Here is a 21,098-nt window from a genome sequence, read left to right on the forward strand (position 1 = left end):
CAAAATCTCTCCAACATTTGTTATTTTCTGTTTTTTTGATTCATGCTGGTAATGTCGGGGTGAGATGGTATCTCATAGTAATTTTGATTTGCATTTCTCTAAGGGCTAGTGATTGCAAGCATTTTCTTCATGTGTCTGTTAGCCACCTGAGTGTCTTCTTTGGTTCTTTTTTTTTTTATTATTATAATTTTTGTATCTAATTAAATTTATTTCAAAAAGAAATTTTAACATCATGAATGGAAAACAGGCATCATTTATAATAAAGAACTGCTAAATAAAAAAATAAAACAATGTTTCATTATATATATATATGTATATATGGTCCTGGTGATGCAGTGGTTCAGTGATTTGGCTGCTAACAAAAAGCTTGGCAGTTCAAATCCACCAGTCGCTCTTTAGAAACCCTATGGGGCAGGTCTACTCTGTCCTCTAGGGTCGCTATGAGTCGGAATTGACTCAGTGGCAATGGGTTTGGTTTTTTGGTATATACATTACATATATATATGTATATATATATATATATATACGTGTTTTTTTAATACATATATATATACACACTTAATTTTTTGTGTGTGTTTTAGGTACAAGTTTGCACAGCAAATCAGGTTTCCCTTTCACAATTTTCATTGCTCCGTGTCATTGGTTACAATTTTTACAATGTGTCAGCATTCTCATTATTTCCATTCTGTTTGTTCTGTTTCCATTGATCTAGCTTCTCTTCCCCTCCTTGCCTTCTCACCTTAGCTTTTGGGTAAATGTCAACCATTTGATCTCATGTAGTTCATTGTTTAAGGCAGCACATTACTCATGGGTACTACTGTTTATTTTATAAGCCAATCTTTATCTGGCTGACAGGTGACCTGCAGAAATAGGTTCAATTCCATGTTCAAAGGTTATCTTAGGGACATAGTCTCAGGGGTTCCTCTAGTCTCTATCAGTCCAGAAGGTCTGGCCTTATTAAGGAATTTGAGTTTTTTTCTACATTTTTCTTCCATTCTGTCTGGGACCTTCTTTTGTGTCCCTGGTCAGAATGGTAGGTAGTGGTAGCCAGGCACCATCAAGTTCTTCTGGTCTCAGGTTAGAAGAGGCTGTGGTTCATGTGGGCTATTAGTCCTATGGATTAGTTTCTTCTGTGCCTTTGAGTTCATTTATTCTCTTTTGCTCCATATAAGTAGAGACCAATAGTTGTTTCTTTTTTTTTTTTTAATTTTATTGTGCTTTAAGTGAAAGTTTACAAATCAAGTCAGTCTCTCACCCAAAAACCCATATACACCTTGCTACACACTCCCAATTACTCTCCCCGTAATGAGACAGCCTGCTCTCTCCCTCCACTCTCTCTTTTCGTGTCCTTTTCGCCAGCTTCTAACCCCCTCCACCCTCTCATCTCCCCTCCAGACAGGAGATGCCAACATAGTCTCAAGTGTCCAGCTGATCCAAGGAGCTCACTCCTCACCAGCATCCCTCTCCAACCCATTGTCCAGTCCAATCCATGTCTGAAGAGTTGGCTTCGGGAATGGTTCCTGTCCTGGGGCAACAGAAGGTCTGGAGCCCATAACCACTGGGGTCCTTCCAGTCTCAGTCAGACCATTAAGCCTGGTCTTATGAGAATTTGGGGTCTGCATCCCACTGGCGTCCTGCTCCCTCAGGGGTTCTCTGTTGTGTTCCCTGTCAGGGCAGTCATCGATTGTAGCCGGGTACCATCTAGTTCTTCTGGTCTCAGGATGATGTAGTCACTGGTTCATGTGGCCCTTTCTGTCTCTTGGGCTCGTAATCACCTTATGTCCTTGGTGTTCTTCATTCTCCTTTGATCCAGGTGGGTCGAGACCAATTGATGCATCTTAGATGGCTGCTTGCTAGCGTTTAAGACCCCAGACGCCACTCTTCAAGTGGGATGCAGAATGTTTTCTTAACAGATTTTATTATGCTAATTGACTTAGATGTCCCCTGAAACCATGGTCCCCAGACCCCTGCCCCTGCTATGCTGGCCTTTGAAGCATTCAGTTTATTCAGGAAACTTCTTTGCTTTTGGTTTAGTCTAATTGTGCTGACCTCCCCTGTACTGTGTGCTGTCTTTCCCTTCACCTAAAGTAGTTCTTATCTACTATCTAATTAGTGAATACCCCTCTCCCACCCTCCCTGCCTCCCCGGTCTCGTAACCACAAAAGAATGTTTTCTTCTCGGTTTAAACTATTTCTCAAGTTCTTATAATAGTGGTCTTATACAATATTTGTCCTTTTGCAACTGACTAATTTCACTCAGCATAATGCCTTCCAGGTTCCTCCATGTTATGAAATGTTTCACAGATTCTTCACTGTTCCTTATCGATGCATAGTATTCCATTGTGTGAATATACCTTAATTTATCCATTCATCTGTTGATGGGTACCTTGGTTGCTTCCATGTTTTTGCTATTGTAAACAGTGCTCCAATAAACATGGGTGTGCATATATCTGTTCATGTAAAGGCTGTTATTTCTCTAGGGTATAGTCCAAGGAGTGGGATTGTTGGATCGTATGGTAGTTCTTTTTCTAGCTTTTTAAGGAAGCGCCAAATCGATTTCCAAAGTGGTTGTACCATTTGACATTCCCACCGGCAGTGTAGAGTTGTTCCAATCTCCCCACAGCCTCTCCAACATTTATTATTTTGTGTTTTTTGAATTAATGCCAGCCTTGTTGGAGTGAGATGAAATCTCATTGTAGTTTCGATCTGCATTTTTCTAATGGCTAATGATCGTGAACATTTCCTCATGTATCTGTTAGCTACCTGAATGTCTTCTTTAGTGAAGTGTCTATTCATATCTTTTGCCAATTTTTTAATTGAGTTATTTGTCTTTTTCAATAGTTGTTTCTTAGATGGCCACTCACAAGCTTTTAAAACCCCAGACACTACTCACCAAACTAGGATGTAGGACATCATCTTTGTAAGCTATGTCAATTGACTAAGCTGTCCCCTGAGACTATGGTCCCAAGCCTTTTAACCCAGTAAGCCAATCACTTGAGTTGTTTAGGTATGTCTAGGAAGCCTCAGTGACTGTGCCCTCTATGTGGTTTGTTATATATGTGGATATATATGTAACACATACAAATACATACATAGATATGCCTCCAGATACCCCTATACATGCACATGCATTTACTCAGATATGCCTTTCTGTACACATATATGTATCCATATCTACTTACGTAACCACACACATTTTTTGGTTGTTTTTACTGTTGTTGCAAAATTGTATATGTTATAGCATTTACCGAAATTGACCCTTTTTCTGGTGTACCTCTTAGTGTCTTTATTTACCTTCGTCACGTTGTGCTCACTTCACCCATATTTGGCCTTGCCTTTCCCATCACCAAAAGTGTCTTACTATCTAGAAAGTGTTTACTGTCTAGAAAGTGATTCCCCATCCCTTTCCCTCCCATCCCTGTAACCATCAAAGAACTTTGCTTTCTGCATGTATATCTATTCTTGACTTTTTATAATAATGGGACAATAGAATATTTCCCTTTTTGTGATTGACTTATTTCACTTAGCATAATGTCCTCCAGATGCATCCATGTTATGAGATGTTTCACAGACTCCTCATTATTCTTTACAGTTGTGTAGTATTTCATTGTATGTATGTGCCACAATTTGTTTATCCATTCTTCCATTAATGAGCACTTAGGTTGTTTCCATCTTTTTGCTGTTGTGAATAATAATGTTGCAGTGAACATGGGTATGCAAATGTCTATTTGTGCTACTGCTCTTATATTTCTAGGATCTATACCTAGCAGTGGGGTTGCTGGATCATAAGGTATTTCTGTTTCTAGCTTTTTGAGGAAGCACCATCCTGTTTTCTATAATGGTTGTACCATTATACAATCCTATCAGCAATGGACAAGAGTTCCAATTCCCCCACAACCTTGCCGGCATTTGTTGTTTTCTAGCACCAAATTTCTTAAGGCATTGAGAACTTTATGATGAGCTTTAACCATACCAAGATTCTGGGTGGCCAGGTCTGGTTTAATTTCCTACTTCATCAACCTGGGAGAGATTTCTTTGGTGCACCAGGCTTCTGAGTAGCATCAGGTGAGTTTCTCATTTATCAGGGCACCTTATAGTTAGAATGTGACCAGGTGAGAGAAAAAAGCAACTGTTTTAAAGTGCTACAATCACATTATCGGAATAAATACATGTTTAACATTCCTTTTGTTAAGAATTATAATAATAATATAATATTGACTGCCTACTATTTATCAAGTGTTGTACTAAGCACGTACTATCTCAAGAACTTTGTGGGGTTCAATTATTCCCCATTTTATAAACAAACTGAATTGTAGAGCATTTATATAACTTGCTGATGGTCACATAACTAGTGATTAGTTGGGGTTCAAACCCAGAAATTCTGACTCCAGAGTCCATGCTCTTGGCTGGTACACTATACTCAGCTCTACAAGATGATAATACAACTACCACAGATAGAGCTTATGATTATATGTTTCTGTCATTGCCAGAGTTGAGAGGGTTCCCTGTTTCAGTATTATAGTTGTGGCCGTTTCTTTGTATGAACCCTGAAATCTCTTTTTGGCTAGACATTAGAGAAGTAGTGCTTTTAACAGTGGACAGAGTACTGGAGTTGGAATTAGGAGACCTGTGTTCAAGGACCAGCTCTTCTGCAGACTATCTGTGTTATTTTGAGCAAGTCACTGAACTTCTCTGGGCCTCAGTTCCCTCAGCCATACACACAGGTAACGATACTCAGGGATGGATTACCCAATAAGCAAGGTGCGCACAGGCTTACTTGTGCTTACTTACACAACTGTGCACTACAGATTAGTAAGTAAGCACGATTAAGCCCACACATATCTTGCTTACTGTAAACCCCCGCGTACCTTGCTCTCTGTAAAATACATGCAGTGCTGCTATTAGCAGCCGTCATCCAGTCAGCGCCAACGCGTGGCAACCCCGTGTGTTTCAGAGGAGAACTGCCCCACAGGATTTTCAATGACTAATTGATTTTTTGGAAGTGATCACCAGGGCTTTCCTCTGAGGTGACTCCGGGTAGGTTCAGACTACCAGCCTTTTGGTTAATACCCAAATGCTTAATCATCTGCACCACCCAGTGATTCTGCTGTCTTATTAAGTTATGCAAAACACACTAGAAATAGAAGTTTTTCTAAAATGAGCTAGGCTGTCATATTTTCTCCCCACATCCCTATGAGTTATCCTGGGTATAGGCCTATGGTAAAGTTCACATGTCTCCCCTCCTTGTTTTCAAGAAGAGCAGGATTGAACCCCAAACTCGAGTGTTTGCTTCATTCATTCATTAAGTATGAAGCATCTATAATGTGTAGTGCTTGCTGGGTGTTAGAGGGTAACAAAAATGTATCAAACTTGGCCCTTGTCCTCTAGAACATAAACCAAACCAAACCCACTGCCATCGAGTTGATTCTGACTGGCAACCCTATAGAACAGAGCGGAACTGCTCCATAGGGTTTCCAAGGCTGTAATCTTTATGGAAGCAGACTGCCAAATTTCTCTCCCACAGAGCGGCTGGTGGGTTCAAACTGCCATCCTTTCAGTTAGCAGCACAGTGCTTTAACCACTGTGCCAGCAGAGCTCCTTTAAGAACATAAAACCTACTGCTTTTTTTTGTCTGGTTGGTGGAACCCTAGAATTCCTGCATGAGGCTAACCGTGCATCTGAATAGGCTGCATGTGTTACATGCAGTGGCTAGGACAGAAGGAAAGGAAATGGGGAAAGGCCAGAAAATGAGGCCCACTCACATGGAACAAAGTCACACTGCAGCATGGCACCTAGTGAATTGCCAGGAGGAGGGAGAGTGTTAATGTCAGAGGCACTCACAGAAAGGAAGGATCACTGGCATCAGTGCCTGGGCCACCATCTTAGGAGATCACTGAGGATCACTAGGACAACACTGAGATGGGTTCCCGTGATAGGTCTATCCTGAATCACAGTGTGTGTCGTGCACTGGAGACCAGCCAGCAGGCAACCTTGATCACCAGGTTAGATCCACTCATAAAGTGGCAGGCTATATATAAAGCCGGCCTGTTTTTCACTGAGAGCTCGCTAGGCTGGCCAAGGTAGCTCCATGTAGCTTAGCACCTGTGGTGGGTGACTGTTTTTCTTGGCCAGCTGTTTAAGATGCAGCAAATCAGATAGGCTGCCACTTGGTTCCTCTGCTTTCTCCAGACACAAACAATTAAGCACATCCTGGTGCAATGGCCATGCTAGGCTAGGGAGCCTGGCTTTCTGTGCTCATTATCTGGTTTTCTTGTTCTTTTTCAGGCACGAGTTTGGAGAAGCTGTGAGATCAATCCTGAGAGAGCTGTTAACCTGTGAAAATGTAGCTGTTTATCACCAAATACTCTCAGAGGTGCTTCTCAGCCCAAGCCTTACTATCTATGGCAGCTAAAATCATTATCAAATCATTATTTAATCAATTTCCCCCTCCACTCAGGGTTGGCTTAGAGAATTCAGAGATTGCAACTCACGGGTCTTTTTCTGATTTTAAGGAGTCTCTGGGTAATGCAGGCAGTTAAGTGCAATCTAATTCTGAAAGATCATAGCCACTGAAAACCCTCTGGAGCACAGTTCTTCTCTGAAACACATGGGGTCACCATGAGTCGGAATCAACTGGACAGCAACTGGTTTGTTTGTTTTTTTCTGATTTTGTGTCCAGCTTGCATTCTTAAGCTGGGATAATCACCTTGCCCTTCTTGGTTTATTCATCTGTGACGTAGGCTAAAGTTGCCCATGCTTCTGGTGAAATTTAAGAATGAAACCTCACCTGGTTGCATTTTGAATTTTGTAAGAAATCGTCTCTCTGTATGAGAATGTTCGGATCAGCTGTGACCAGCATGATTCTAGACATGAATTGGAGCAAGCCCAAGCTGAACAGGCCTCCCAGGGGAAGTCACCTAAAACTGGTATGCCTGATCCACAATGTCCTTTGACCAATTGGCATTGAGAACCGCGATGGGCCTACTGATAAACAGTCTTGCAACTCTAAGCATACCTGGAGTTTGCAAGGAGTATGTGTTCGGGTTGAAAACACCCAAGTTAGTAATGCTATCTCTCTGAGAGGATATGCTTGCATGTCCTTACTGACCGAAGAGAGATTGCAATGGGAAGGGCCTGATGGAGAAAGAGCAGGAAAGTGTGCGTTGATCCTTGGAGGACAGATTATCGTGTGCCAGGCAATAGATTCCACCATCAGGAAAGGAACCTAGAAGGGCAAGGAGGCCAATAAGAAAGGAGGTGACTTTTGTTGATGGGTCACTGTTGTTCAGACTTGGTGGGGGTGATAAAGAAAACCCAGAAACATATTTTACAGCTCTTCTTGAGTTGAATGAAAATACTGATTTTTTTTCGCCTGACCGGAATTTGACAGGGCCAGTTCATGTCTGGGTTTTCAGCACTTAATACAGGGCCCTTTTGTCTTGGGAGGCGGCTGGACTGGTTTTTCCTCCAGGCAGGTGCAGAGAGGGCGTTTACTGTAGCCTGAAACACAAACACCAAGCCCCTAGGTTCTAAGCCACACACTCTCCAGTGTGGCTTGAGGAAATAAAGTGAACAATATCTCTTGCAACAGGCAAGCACTGTAAATGCCACTCCTGAGTGAAATACTTCTTAAAACTTTGTATCCGTAACTTGATCATCTCTTAAAACTTAATTATATGTCAGGGGAAGGGAAGCTATTGGCTCTTCCAGCTGTCCAGGTTGAACGAGAATGCACAATGGAGCATATCCGATTCACGGCCTTACTTAGGTAATCAGATTAATATCACCCGAATTGAATTTACCCTTTTGATATGGAGTCTTTCAGCTGCCTTGTTTCACATCTCAAATTCTGACAAAGCTGCTCGCCTTTGAGTAATTTCCCTGAAATCTATACACGGGAAGCCTGTGCTCTTTCGAGCACTTTTTGGGACTTGTACCAATTAAATCTGTTTCTGGCACACTTTTAATGGCATACTTTCCCCCGAGTCAACAACTGCTCCAAAATCTGAGGTCATTTGTTTAATTTAAAAGCAAAGGTTATGGAACAACCATTTCAGGCCTCACCAGCCAAGCCACTGTGGCTTTGAAAAGGTGATGAGGCAGGGGAGAGGCTCATAAGCTGGATTTCTGATGTACAAAATAAATTATTCTGTTTTTGTTAAATCTGTATCAAACCAGGTTCGTCCACACCCTCTCTGCTAACCTTGCTCTCTCTTCCTCTTCAAACTCCTCCTTTTCTTCTGGGGCTTTCATATTCTTGACTGAGGTTTCCCCACTTGCTGTTGTTCTTGCAAAACAAACATCTGGTCTGGATTTTTGTCAGCTGGAGTTGAGAGAGAACTGTAAATGATGCAGTGATTTTTTTTTTTTTTTGGTCCTTATTAAATTTATTTATAGCCAGTAATGGCTAGAACCCTTGATTAAGGAGCCCTGGTGGTGCAATGGTTAAGTGCTCGGCTGCTAACCTAAAGGTAGGCAGTTTGAACTCACCAGCCGTTCCACAGGAGAAAGATGTAGCAGTCTGCCTCTGTAAAGATTACAGCCTAGGACACCCTTTGGGGCAGTTCTGCTCTGTCACGTGGGGTCACTATGAGTGGAAATCTACTCAACGGCAAGAGGTTTGGTTTTTTTTTTTTCTTCTTTCTTTCTTTTTTTTTTTTAGAGCCCTTGATTGTAGGTTCTGGAGGAACATACAGTGGATGGTATTTCCCCCCTGCTATTTTCTAAATAATATCAAGGGTGGAATTACATGATTCTCTATTTGGGTGTTCTTGTTTTGTTTTCTGTGTTGTCGTTGTTGTTTCTTTTTCCTGACGAACCTTTCATTAGGACATTTTGTGCATCAGAATTCTTCTGTTATATCAGCTTATCCAGTATGCCTTCCTCTCTGTCAGTGAGAGAAAAGGGAATGTAACTAGTAGGGTTTTTCTGAAGAAATGCTGTGATGGAGCGAGTTCCTGGCTGCTGTAGACATGCAACCAGTGACACAGGCACTTCCTTTGCCAAAGGAACACGGCTTGGATCTTATTCCTACCTTTTCCACTTAACAACCTGTAAAATCTTCAAGTTGCCAAATCTCGAAGAACCTCATTCTTTTTCTCATTATTCAAAATAACAAAAGCCCCCATAAGGGGCTTGATGAAATAAATTATAAAACATTGCTGTGCCCTTAGACCTTATTGAATCACAGTGCTTGAGGGTTAATATAATAATTTAAGAAACACAACCTTCTAGATGAGGCAGTCAGATGACAACTTCTTGAGGTCCCTGCCAGTTTTATGATTTGAGATGATTCTTTGATTTTTCTGTCACTAGTGTTTATATCTCTGTCATTAAAAAATGAATAAATAAAAAAGGAGGCAGTTTGGGGATGAGGCTTGCTACCCACAGGCATTGTCTTCTCCAGAGAAGAGACTACTCAGCTTCCTGCCACCCACGTGAGCATCCTCATCCTGAACAAAGGAGCTCTCTTCTTGCTAAGTGTTAGTCTCTGTTGTTATGAAAGTGATTTGAAACCAAATGAACTTTCTTTTGGAAATGCTGCAGTTGGTCTCTGCCCATATACAATACTGAGAGGGAAGGCTCTTAGAACACAGAAGAAAAATTCCTTGTTGTAATATCCTGTTGTTGTTGTCTTGTGTCAATGTGTTGATTGCAACTCATAGTGACCCTCTAGGACAGAGTAGAACTGCCCTATAGGGTTTCCTAGGCTATAATATTGATGGGTGACACCACTTATTTCAGTGATGGGCCTATGAACATAGCTTTGATACAGCACCATTCTATTTTATGATGTTCCTGTGTCACTTGAACACTGATGTTCCATCTTTAGTTCTTAAAATGTTAATCGATTATTTCATGAGTTATCTTGCTACAGCAAGACCCATCTTTTATGCTGTGTTAATTAAGAGCCTTCATTAATTAATAGAGCATAAAAGAGCTCATGTTCTCCACCAAGAAAGCCAGCTCTGTTTCATCTGTCTAATGGGAAACATTTGAGGCAGACCAGCCTTCATTAAGTGGCTGGTACCGATTTTTCAGTGATTAAATAAAACGCCAAGTCCGTGGTGCTGGTATCAGCAGTGAAATGAGCCACAGAGAGGATATTACTCGTCATAGTGTCACAATTCAGGACTCTGGATCAGAAAATGGGAGGCCAGTAAAGAACATTTATTTTCATGTAGAGAAGAAAGCAGAATCAGAGAGGCAGAGAGAAGTAAAGGGCACAAGACGAAATCCAGTTGGACATTAAGAAACACTACATCTTCCAAGATCAAAAAGCCAAAGAGTTCTGCTAAATTTGGCTTTTATCATTTTTGGAGATGAAAATCACAGAATGGATGAAGGGAGAAAGCTAGGAGCATAGCGTTCTCAGTCTGCACTTAGAATCTTCCATAGTATTTTCCAAATAACCGTAACAATATAGATACTAATAAAAATAGCATTTATTAAATCCCCCTAAAGAAGTGTCTTTAATGACAGTGTCGCTTGTTGTAAAACATTCCAGCTAGTGGTAGAGTTGGGATATTTACTGTAGATATGGCAACTGGAGTTGACACAGAGCCGCAGGTATTGGACACTAACAGGCTTAGTTCTCCCAACCAAAGAAATCAGTAATCCCAGAGAAAAGGTTATTCTGGCTGTGGAGCTTAGGGAATTTCAACAGAGCGTGATGGTTTTATATAAGGAATAATCTTAGACATGCCAGGATGTTACATGTAAATTTACTTGACTTCGTATTATGAGGAAGCATAATTTGATGAATAAGTAAGATTGTTTGCAAGGTGTCATTTGAATATCCATGCCTGACAATAGCTCCAAAAAATTCTTTGATTTATATCTTTTTTTCTATAATTCAGGCTCTTAAATTAGTTTTGAATCAGCCAGTTGCTTCATCGATGGCTCCTGGGGAGATTTGTAAAGGCTTATGAGGACGCACACATCTCTCCTACATAAAACTCCTTTCTCTGGCATCTTCAGCCTTGGTGGTATTGGGTAGAAGATCAGATACCTTATTCACTCTAGGCTAGGAAGGATGACATCAAAGTTTTGTGAGTTACTTTGCCCTCCGGCACCCAAATCTGATTTCCTCTTATCACCAATGGATTTGTAAAAGTTCTAGCTTTCATCCTCTGTGCTTGCTACTTTTTACAATGTCTTGAAGCCTGTAAACCCCGTGTTGTGTTGTCAGGTGCCGTCGAGTCAGTTCCTACTCATAGCGACCCTATGCACAACAGAACAAAACACTCTCCTGTCCTGCGCCATCCTTACAACCGTTGTTATGCTTGAGCTCATTGTTGCAGCCACTGTGTCAATTCACCTCGTTGAGGATCTTCCTCTTCTGCTGACCCTATACTATGCCAAGCATGATGTCCTTCTCCAGGGACTGATCCCTCCTGACAACATGTCCAAAGCGTGTAAGACGCAGTCTCGCCATCCTTGCTTCTAAGGAGCATTCTGGTTGTACTTCGTCCAAGACAGATTTGTTTGTTCTTTTGACAGTCGTGGTATACTCAATATTCTTCACCAACACGACAATTCAAAGGCATCAATTCTTCTTCTGTCTTCCTTATTCACTGTCCAGCTTTCACATGCATATGAGGCAATTGAAGATACCATGACTTGGGTCAGGTGCACCTCAGTCTTCAAGGTGACATCTTTGCTTTTCCACACTAAAAGGGTAAATCCTTTGCAGCAGATTTACCCAATGCAATGTGTCGTTTGATTTCTTGATGGCTGCTTCCATGGCTGTTGATTGTGGATCCAAGTAAAATGAAATCATTGACAACTTCAAAACCCCATGGCAGGTATGATATTGATGGAGAACTCCACGCTGTTGTCAGGACCACCGTTTTTGTCATGAGTGCTTGAGCTGGGGCACATCAGGCTGAATGTGAAGCAGGTGAGGCCAGTCTTTTTAAAAATCAAATAACCTTTGTCTTTAAGGAAACTAGTTTGTCTAAAAATAAAATTTAACTATACAAGGTAGTGAGCAGCCTTCCACATGTGAGCCGGGTTCCAGCATTTTTTCTTGCTTTTTCTTACTAGACCGTTTGCAAGCCATTCTGCTTCCTCTCTCACAGACTTCCCCAGGATGTTACAGTGATGGTGCAGCTCCTTTTGTGGAAAGATCCTAGGCCATGTTATTCTCCTAGCAGGCAGCTCTTATCACCAGACAGCTAACTGGCAAGGAAATTAGCTTGTGGTCTTTCATCCATTGCCTCTTAACCTCCCTGGCTATCTCCCATCTTTTCCTGCCCTGTGCACCTCATCATTGTGTGAATGAAACCCACACAGAAAGTTTCTGTGAGTTGTGGGATACAGACAGGGATGGATCACCCAATAAGCAAGGTGTGCATGGGCTTACATGTAATACTGTGCACTACAGATTAGTAAGGAAACACAAGTAAGCCTGTATGTACTTTGTTTACTGGCTAATCCACCCCTCAATACAGAGTAGATTGTTGGTGCCATGTCTACCTTGTTAGCTACAGCCCAACATGTAATCTAGAAAGAAAAAAAAAAGACCAAGAAAATCAGTTTTAACAGACTGCCCCTAGGCAGCTTTGTCTGAAGAGGAAATCATTGTAAGAAAATGAGACTTAATAAGCAGGCCATTTGGGAAGCAGGCAATGGCTATTTTAAAGGCTTGAAGTTTTAACATATGTGTATGCCTTCTTTTTTTTCTCTCTCATCTCTTGCAAATGGATAATGGTTTACGTCAGGAGAAAATTCAGGAAAAAACCTTTTTAAAAAAAATTTTCAGGAAATCTGGCCACTGTTTCTTCAGCCAGTGATAAATGACAATGCCACCAGCAGTGGCCTAGGACATCCTGGATTCTTGCTCTTATGAAGAGCTTGCATTCTCTTTGCAAAGGGTATCCTGTTCCTGTTGCAATCCTCATGCTATCTCATCTCAAGATCATCTTTTCCCTCTATGTTATCCTACTTAAAATAGCACCACTGCTGTTTAGAAGACTCTACCCATGGATGTTGATGTTATCTGGGGAGACGACAGGACAAAAAGAGAAGGTAGCTGAATATGGGCCCCAAACATGCTATAATCTAGCAAATTGACCCATTGAAACTCACTACTGTTATTTCAAGTCATGGTGTAAAAATCAAGTAAATATTATTTTGTCCATTTGTGCGGATAACTGAACACTCTTCATTTACAAAGTCTCAAGTCTATATAGAATGGTAGCACCATGGAAGAGAAATGTGCTGTTAAAAAAAAAAAACAAAACCCTGGTGGAAAGTGGTGTCTCCAAGGGTAAGTTATAACTGAGCAGCCGTTTCTGATTATAAAGATTTATTCAGTTGGTCTGCACTGACACTACCTAAATAAGTGGGAAGAACAAAATGCAGTTCCCTGGAGCTTCTCTGTTGCTTTGTATTCCTGCAAGTTTAAAGCAGAAGAGCCGATCCACTATTCTGCTGTCTTCCAATTTAAAACAGATTGAAAATGAAAGCCCAGAGGGAAAAGATTCTATCGTTTTACCTCCAGTCCATCCAGCCACCAAAGCAAGATGGTAGGGAAGGATCAGTCTTCACAGGCCATGCAGATCCCCGCAGCCTTAAACCTGTTGTCTTCTGAGGATGGCTCCAGCAGCAATTGCACCTCTTGTGCCCCTGAACGAAGGCAGCTGGACTTTCAGGAACAAAAAAATAGTGGAACCCTGGAAACCACTCAGATAGTTCTCGAAGCCCAGTTATTCTAGAATGTCTTATCAGCAGTTCCTTTCCATAGTCTATAGCCTTTGCCAGCATAATTATCAAGCTTTGATGTTTTCTCTTTTCTACCGTCATACTCGGTGTGGTTCACCTGGGGATGCCACAGCCTTTGTATCTGAAGGATTAGTGGAAGATAACATGTTGCTAAGAGCAATTTGGATGGTACTGAAAAATATAAGGGAAGAAATAGAGGGAGCAGCCCCTGTTAACGAAATAGTCTTGTGATAAATATTAAGCTTGAAAGAGAAGAATTGTGACCATTTGGGCTATATATGCCTAATATACGTCTGTATTTGTTTTACCAGCCACAGAAAAAACCCTTGGCCAGGGTGTCTTGAGGAATCAGACTTAGGGTGGACAAAATCATTAGTCGCCGATTCCCAGCACTATGCATCATAACTTTCAAAGTTTAGGGGAAACGGGCATAATGTGAGTTCTGAAGTCATTCTTGGTTCCTTATTCAAAACATTATTTCATTTCCAATTGTGATTGCTTATACCTGGTGAATTCTAATATTCTGTGTGGGAATCACCCTGCTCGGCCATGGGGGCCTTCCCATCTGCCTCCTTTGTGAATCTCTCCTCCTTTCAGTGCCTCCATATTTGGGCGCTAAAGAGGGGTACAGCAGCTGAATGTCATTCTCTTGGGCCTTGGCCCAGACATGCATCTTTCTGGAAGGATGACTGAATCCCCTTCTTAAATCTAAAGTTCCTCTTGATTAGCGGCTCCTTTTGTTTGTTGTTTTTAACGGCATCTCTCTCTTTCATAGGCAGCTTACAGGGATGTGTTTGAGAGTTCCTTCCAGCTGGGAAGCTGCCCAACTCCCACCAGCTGAGTCGGGAGACGACCTCCCTTTAGTTCCGCTGCTGCCTGTGGATTACAAGGACTCCACTTCCAGCCCTGGCCACAGTGGCCCTTGTCTGCTGTGCAAACTTGGCGTTGGTCTCCGGGTTTTCATTCTCCAGCCATCTGGGCATTTTGAGCACCCCTCTTATCTCAGTACCTTGGCACTCAGGACCACATGTCATCCTATCATAGAGACGGAAACAAAGGAAGCCTTCACCTCTGGCCTGTAATTCCCCTGGAACTATCATAGGTTGAGTGACAGGGGAGATTGTGGGGTTGGGGATGGGTCTGGAGTGATGTAAATGGTTTTGCTGATAGAATTATACAGAACAGGGTGACAATAGCTAGGATTGTTCAGTACCAGGATTCTTAGTGACTGGTTTCCTCCCTTTTCCCTTGGCCATTTTGAAACCTAGAAGCAAGGGGCATAAAGTCCCCAGTGGCCCCTGATTGGTGTAGCCTTTCAGGCCTGGCAGCCTAAACGTAGAAGCTGGCAAATGCTGTGTCCAAGAGGAGTGAATCTAGCTTCCTACTAAGAATTCTAAGTGCATCACCAGCTTTTTAAATTCCTCCTTCTACCTCTTCAACTACAGATTTTGGGACGGTTTGATCAGAGCCATTCCCTTCAGAGACGTACCTGGAAAGATTAGGCCTAGAGTGCTGATAGCAAGTCCACTATAATCGTTCTGCCTAGAGAAAAATCAGCATTTGTTCAAAGGACAGTTTCTCTGCCCACTTCACTCTCACTCCACTGTGTCCTCTCCTGTTCCTACTCCCCAGCCCACTGAACCGTGTGCAGTCATTCTGATCCCTCACCTTGCCTAGACCTCTCATAGAAGTGGTCAGTGAGGCATCAACCAGCCAAAGAAATTAGAGCTAAACAACGTTAAAACACTTCCCTTTAGACCTTAGTAGTCGTGTGGGGTTGTAGCTTCTTGAAAGGCAGACTTAAAATGCTTGCCTCTTTTCACAGAACTGATTTCACATTTGGCTCCTGGTCATTCATTCCCTAGCATTCATGCACGTATTGGAAGCCCTGAGCTTCCACTTATTTGATTGTACAGAGCAATGTAATATTAACAAGGCATATCTTGGTTATGGAGCCAAAAAGGTGATGCAACTTCATTTCACACCGAAGTGGGTAGGTATTACTTATTTTTGTGGTGCGATGGATCGCTATTGTATAGCCTTTCTCGCTAAAGTCTTGTAACTCCCACCAAATGCCTGAGTGGGACTATGCAGATGAAGTGCTTATGGCCCACCAAGGGGATTTGATAGCTTGCTAATAATGTAGACAAGGTCTTTGGCACCCTTGTGGGGGGTGGAAACATGCAAATAAGGTGTACAGAACCCTAATGAGGGAATTGGTCAGTTTTGCCATCCTGCTAGGGAAAATGAGCCATCCTGGAGGAGGATAAGGGGGGACCTCACTACCACCTAGAAGAAGAGACAGGAGTGGAGTGCATCCTTTGGACCTGGGGTCCCTGTGCTGAGAACCTCCTAGAACCAGGAGACAGAAAGAGAGAGACTGTAACACCAAAGAGGGCATAAGACAGCAAGAAGCAACATCAGAGAAACAGTGGAAACAGAACCAGACCAGCACCAGACAGCACTGTGAGCCTCCTGGCCCATGGAGTGAGGCAGCTACAGTGGGTGTGCTGACCTACAGAGCTAGAGAGCTGAGCACCTTCGGGCAGGAGGCTTCCTGGCAGAGTGGGATACCCCCAGGCACTTATTGGGAGAGCTAAAGAGCTTTGTAACACTTTCCTGAGCAGGGCAGAGGTGGGGCTGAGAGGGTGCCAAGGCCAGAGAGAGACCTGCCAGTGACACGGCTGAGAAGAGGCTGTGTTGATCGAAGAACTGTATCCTGAGTCATTCCTGATCCTGAACTGTAACCTGTTATTTCCCTACCAAAACCAAAACCAAACCCAGTGCCATCAAGTCGATTCCGACTCATAGCTACCCTGTAGGATAGAGTAGAACTGCCCCGTAGAGTTTGCAAGGAGCGCCTGGTGGATTCGAACTGCCAACCCTTTGGTTAGCAGCTGTAGCACTTAACCGCTACGCCACCAGGGTTTCCTTGTTTCCTTAACAAGCCCCATAACTTTGAGTATGGTCTGTGAGTTCTGTGTGACCACTGCAACAAATTGTCGAACCCGACAGAGAAGTGGAGAATGCCATGAGAGGGACAGCTGGTGTCAAAATTGGCAAAAAGTTTGGAGAGAAGAAGTATGTCTGACATCCGCCTTATAGGAATCAGCCTTGGGCTGTTGATTCTCCTTCTCCCTTGTGAAGTTAGACAAGGAGGCCTGACGACACCATCGCACCATTTTTACAATTTTTTAGTAGTTGAGGCAGCAGAGACATAGGGAAGGTCAGTGATTCAGGATCATCCTTTATATCCAAACTTTGGTCCTCTGGTCTCTGTGATAGGCCACACTGATCACTTTCCTATAGAGCATGTGACTGATTTAACTGGAGCCATGGGTTCTAAATTTTGACTCCCCCTCCCCGCCCACTACTACCACCATCCAGTAGCCAGAACCTAGTTAGTTTTTGGTAGAAAGCCAACTAATGACATTTCGCGTGGATTCTACCCAAAGGCCTTTCAGTCTTTGTCTCATTTTAGTTGTACATCTCATCCAAGATCGACTCTCTGTGTAAAATAAACTCCCTCTAGTTTCCACAGTTTCTTTCCCAGAATCACCCATTGTTAGTCCCTGGTCTTCTGCCTGGCAAGCTTGGAAGAAACAATGGAATACAGACTGATGGTTGCTTCCCATGCTAACGAATGATGCCCTGATCTTTTATGTATCTGTAAATGAGTGAAGAAGGAATGCATATTCTCTGGCATGAGCACTGGCTCTACCACATGGTTTGAAGTAAATGGCCATTTTATTTCACATTAGGAGGAGAGGCTTGAAGCAGCTTGGCAGCAGATCTGTGGCCAGGTAATTAAGAACTATAGCTTTCTTCCACATAGGATATTAAATACCCATCTTTGGTCAGATCAAAGCAGGCCTCTTGGACTATCTGATATTTATAAAAGGCCCCATGTTGGGCCAGGACAACACGCTGTACATGTATTGCTTGCAATGTGAAAAGGAAAATATAAGACCATTTTAGCGTGTGTAAATAGATCTGCTAGCATTTGTACCTCTTAAAACTCAAAGCAAAACTTGCACTGACTTATATTGATTTCCTACTACTAAAACAAGTCATTGTCTCTCAGAGTTTGAAGAAAAGTGAATATTAACTGGGGCTTTTCTGAATGCAGACAGCAGCATTGCTATTTGGGTGATGTTATAATAAATAATATTGAATATACTGTGGACTGCCAAAGAAGGAACAAATCTGTCTTGGAAGAAGTACAGCCAGAATGCTCATGAGAGACGAGGATGGTGAGACTTCGTCTCACATACTTTGGATATGTTGACAGGAGAGACCAGTCCCTGGAGAAGGACATCGTGCTTGGTAAAGTAGAGGGTCAGTGAAAAAGAGGAAGGCTGTCAACAAGATGGATTGACATAGTGGCTGCAACAATGGGCTCAAGCATAACAATGATTGTGAGGATGGCACAGGACTGGGCAGTGTTTCGTTCTGTTGTACATAGGGTTGCTGTGAGTTGGAACCAACTCCATGGCACCTAACAACAACATAATAGGTAATATCTAAGTCTTACGTGCCATTTTCTTTAGAGCATTAACAAGTAGAGTTTATTTAATCCCTCATTCATTTCCTTGATATCTCATTGAGACAGTTTGGGTACTGGTGCTATGTTCTCTATCTGTAAAGTGGAAAAAAAACAGAGTATTAAGTTCAACTTAGACGTATTACAAGAAAGAATACAGACATTTGTGACCTGTGTTGCCAAGATGCTGCCTAGAGCTTTTAAACGTTGTAAGTTCTGCATTTCACCTATCCCAGGGGGGCCTGAACAGTGTATAACTTGGTTGAGGGGACAATAGGCCTCTGGCCAGGTTGTACTGGGCAAACAAATGGAACTGGTTCCAGTTTACTAACCTGGTACAAATTATGTGTTGGTCATGGAAGTGTTTTTCAAATCATGGGGAGCCACTAGTGAAAATCCATCGGTGCTTTGATGGTGGCCCTTGGAGATGCTTTTATAATTTGAAACCATTCCCAGTGGCAGGCCCAGGGAGAGGTCTTACTTCAGCCAAGATGCAACATTAGGCAGAAGAAAAGGGACCTTTCTGGCTAGTTTGACCCGTGGGTGGGCCCTGTTCCACATGTTTCTAATTAGGTATGCAAGTGAGCATAGATATTCCATGGCGACTCTCCTTTCCTTCTCGGCTATGAGATAGAACAACAGCGCCTTTGTGATGACCTCTGCAGAGCCGTTTACATTCGTTGACCTGCCTGAGCACTCTGGCCAGAGTGGATGCACCTCCTGGCTTACAAGAAACAGCCACGCTGTTGCTATGACAGACTTTGGAGGTCAAAGTGAAAAATAAGGTGTTTTCCTTGTTGTTCAGTAGTCTGAGTTCTTTTTGTTTTTTTCCTTTTACACACTTATCCAGGTATAATTTACATACCATAAAATTCACTCATTGTAAGTGTACAATTCAGTGATTTTTAGTAAATTTCTAGAGTTATGCAACCATCACCTCAATACAATTTTAGAACATCAGTTGGACTTATCTTGAAAATACCAAATAATAATCATAATTGGAATGCAGGTCATGATGAAGTGCAAAACACATTTTTGAGGCTATCTTAGGCTAGGGAAGGGGACCACCCAGGAATTCACTGGAGACATCTAAATCCCAAGTTTCTCAAAGTGCATGAGGCCTTGAGATTAGCATTTATGTTTAGGGAGAGCTTCCATGTTTTTGCTCACCGAATGGTATGATCTACAAGAAACAGTTTGGTACATATCAACATCGATTAATGTTTCCTGGTTTTAAAGAGAAGGTGCAGAAGATGTGACTGTGGACCTTCCCTTCAAAGAGCTTATAGTCTACTTTGAACATCTCATCAAATGTTCATTTGCATGCCTGCTGATTTCCAGGTATTATGCTAGGCACTGCTAACATGCAGATGAGTGGGAGAAGGTTCCTACTTTCTGAGCGCTTGTAGTCCAGTCATTTACTTATAAACAGATAATTTCACTATGACATCATAAGTGCTCTGGTAGAGGTAAATACTGTGTGGTATCAGAGCATAATGAAAGGTCATCAGTAAAGGCTTCCTAGAAGAGATGTTACTGAGAAAACAAAGACATGGCTAATAAATGCATCGATCCTGCTGACATCATCTGAGTGCCTGCCCTCTGCCCCATTTGGGTGAGGCTCTGTGAGATCTGGTCACTACCTTCAGAGGGTTTTATAACTAGTGAGGGAAACAAGCTCATCACTACTTCCAATTAGATAGCTTCATAAAAATGGGAAAAGCAAAGAATGCTAGGAATTGGGAAAGAAACCATTTCAGGGAAGACTTTCTAGAAGTAGCATTTGAGCTCAGTTTTGACAAATAAGTAGGATTTCAGCAGGCATGGGAGAAGATGAGAGCAAAGGTTCAGGGACAGGAGAGCTTTGGATGTATTCTGGAAGCAGTAATTAATCCAAGATGGATGAATGCGTATATCATTGGTAGAGGCTATTTCTAAAACCCTGGTGGTGTAGTGGTTAAGTGCTATGGCTGCTAACCAATGGGTCAGCAGTTTGAATCCACCAGGCGCTCCTTGGAAACTCTGTGGGACAGTTCTACTCTGTCCTATAGGATCGCTATGAGCTGGAATCTACTCGACGGCACTGGGTTTGGTTTTTTTTTTTTGGTTATGTCAGAAACAGGGAAATCAAGGAAACCGTAAGATCTGTATCAAGGAAGACTTGCCAGAGAAGCAGTTCATACTCACTCTGACCCTTGTGAATTCCTTATGCCAAGGTGGTATGATTAGTGTTCTTCTTCAGTTTTGTCTTTTGTGATTCATCACTGTGGACACCACCCACTGGGCCACCATCAAAGCTCCAGTGCACTTTTACTAGTGGCTTCCCATGATTTAAAAAGGACTTCCTGGACCAGGACATAATTTGTGCCAAGTTGGTAAACTGGAACCAGTTCCATTTGTTTGTCCAGTTCAACCTGGCCATAGGCCTGCTGCACACTGGCCCAGAGTTTTAATGTAATACTTTCAAGAAGACTAAAACAACAACAATAGCAGCTCCTTGAAACATTGGTTGCTAACCCTTGAAAGGGTAATCACTGTACCTGGATAGCATTAGGGACTGGATAGAAGGTCTGAGGGAAAAAAAAAAAAAAGACTGATACCATTTGCTTTTAAAATTCCCGGGGTCCTACAGAGTAAACCAATTTCTAAATTTAAATTGCTGAGGACCTTGAACCTGGGGCTATTTTAGGATATTTTGAAAAGTAAGGAATATTATCGTTTTACAATCAGGAAGGAAAGAACTCAGTTGGTTTTGATATAACCAAGGAAGAGGGAGTTTTGCCTTTCTTTGTTTGCGTGGACTGTTCACCTACTGTATGGCCTTGTTC

The 21,098-nt window shown here is 42.3% G+C and overlaps 1 protein-coding gene across 6 annotated transcripts in view; it reads left to right on the forward strand.

Moving 5' to 3' along the window:
• The window catches only part of RAD51B (RAD51 paralog B), an 834,574-nt gene that overhangs the window by 518,342 nt on the left and 295,134 nt on the right, over positions 1-21,098 (forward strand). Inside the window, exon 9 of one of the 6 annotated variants that reach the window (XR_007518880.1) lies at positions 6,285-8,617. The exons of the other annotated variants lie outside the window; for them this stretch is intronic. The gene's annotated coding sequence lies outside the window, so the exon portion shown is untranslated. The remainder of the gene's footprint in view (positions 1-6,284; positions 8,618-21,098) is intronic. 6 annotated transcript variants of the gene reach the window in all.

Source organism: Elephas maximus, chromosome 10, assembly GCF_024166365.1.
Source record: "Elephas maximus indicus isolate mEleMax1 chromosome 10, mEleMax1 primary haplotype, whole genome shotgun sequence".
Lineage (NCBI taxonomy): Eukaryota > Metazoa > Chordata > Mammalia > Proboscidea > Elephantidae > Elephas > Elephas maximus.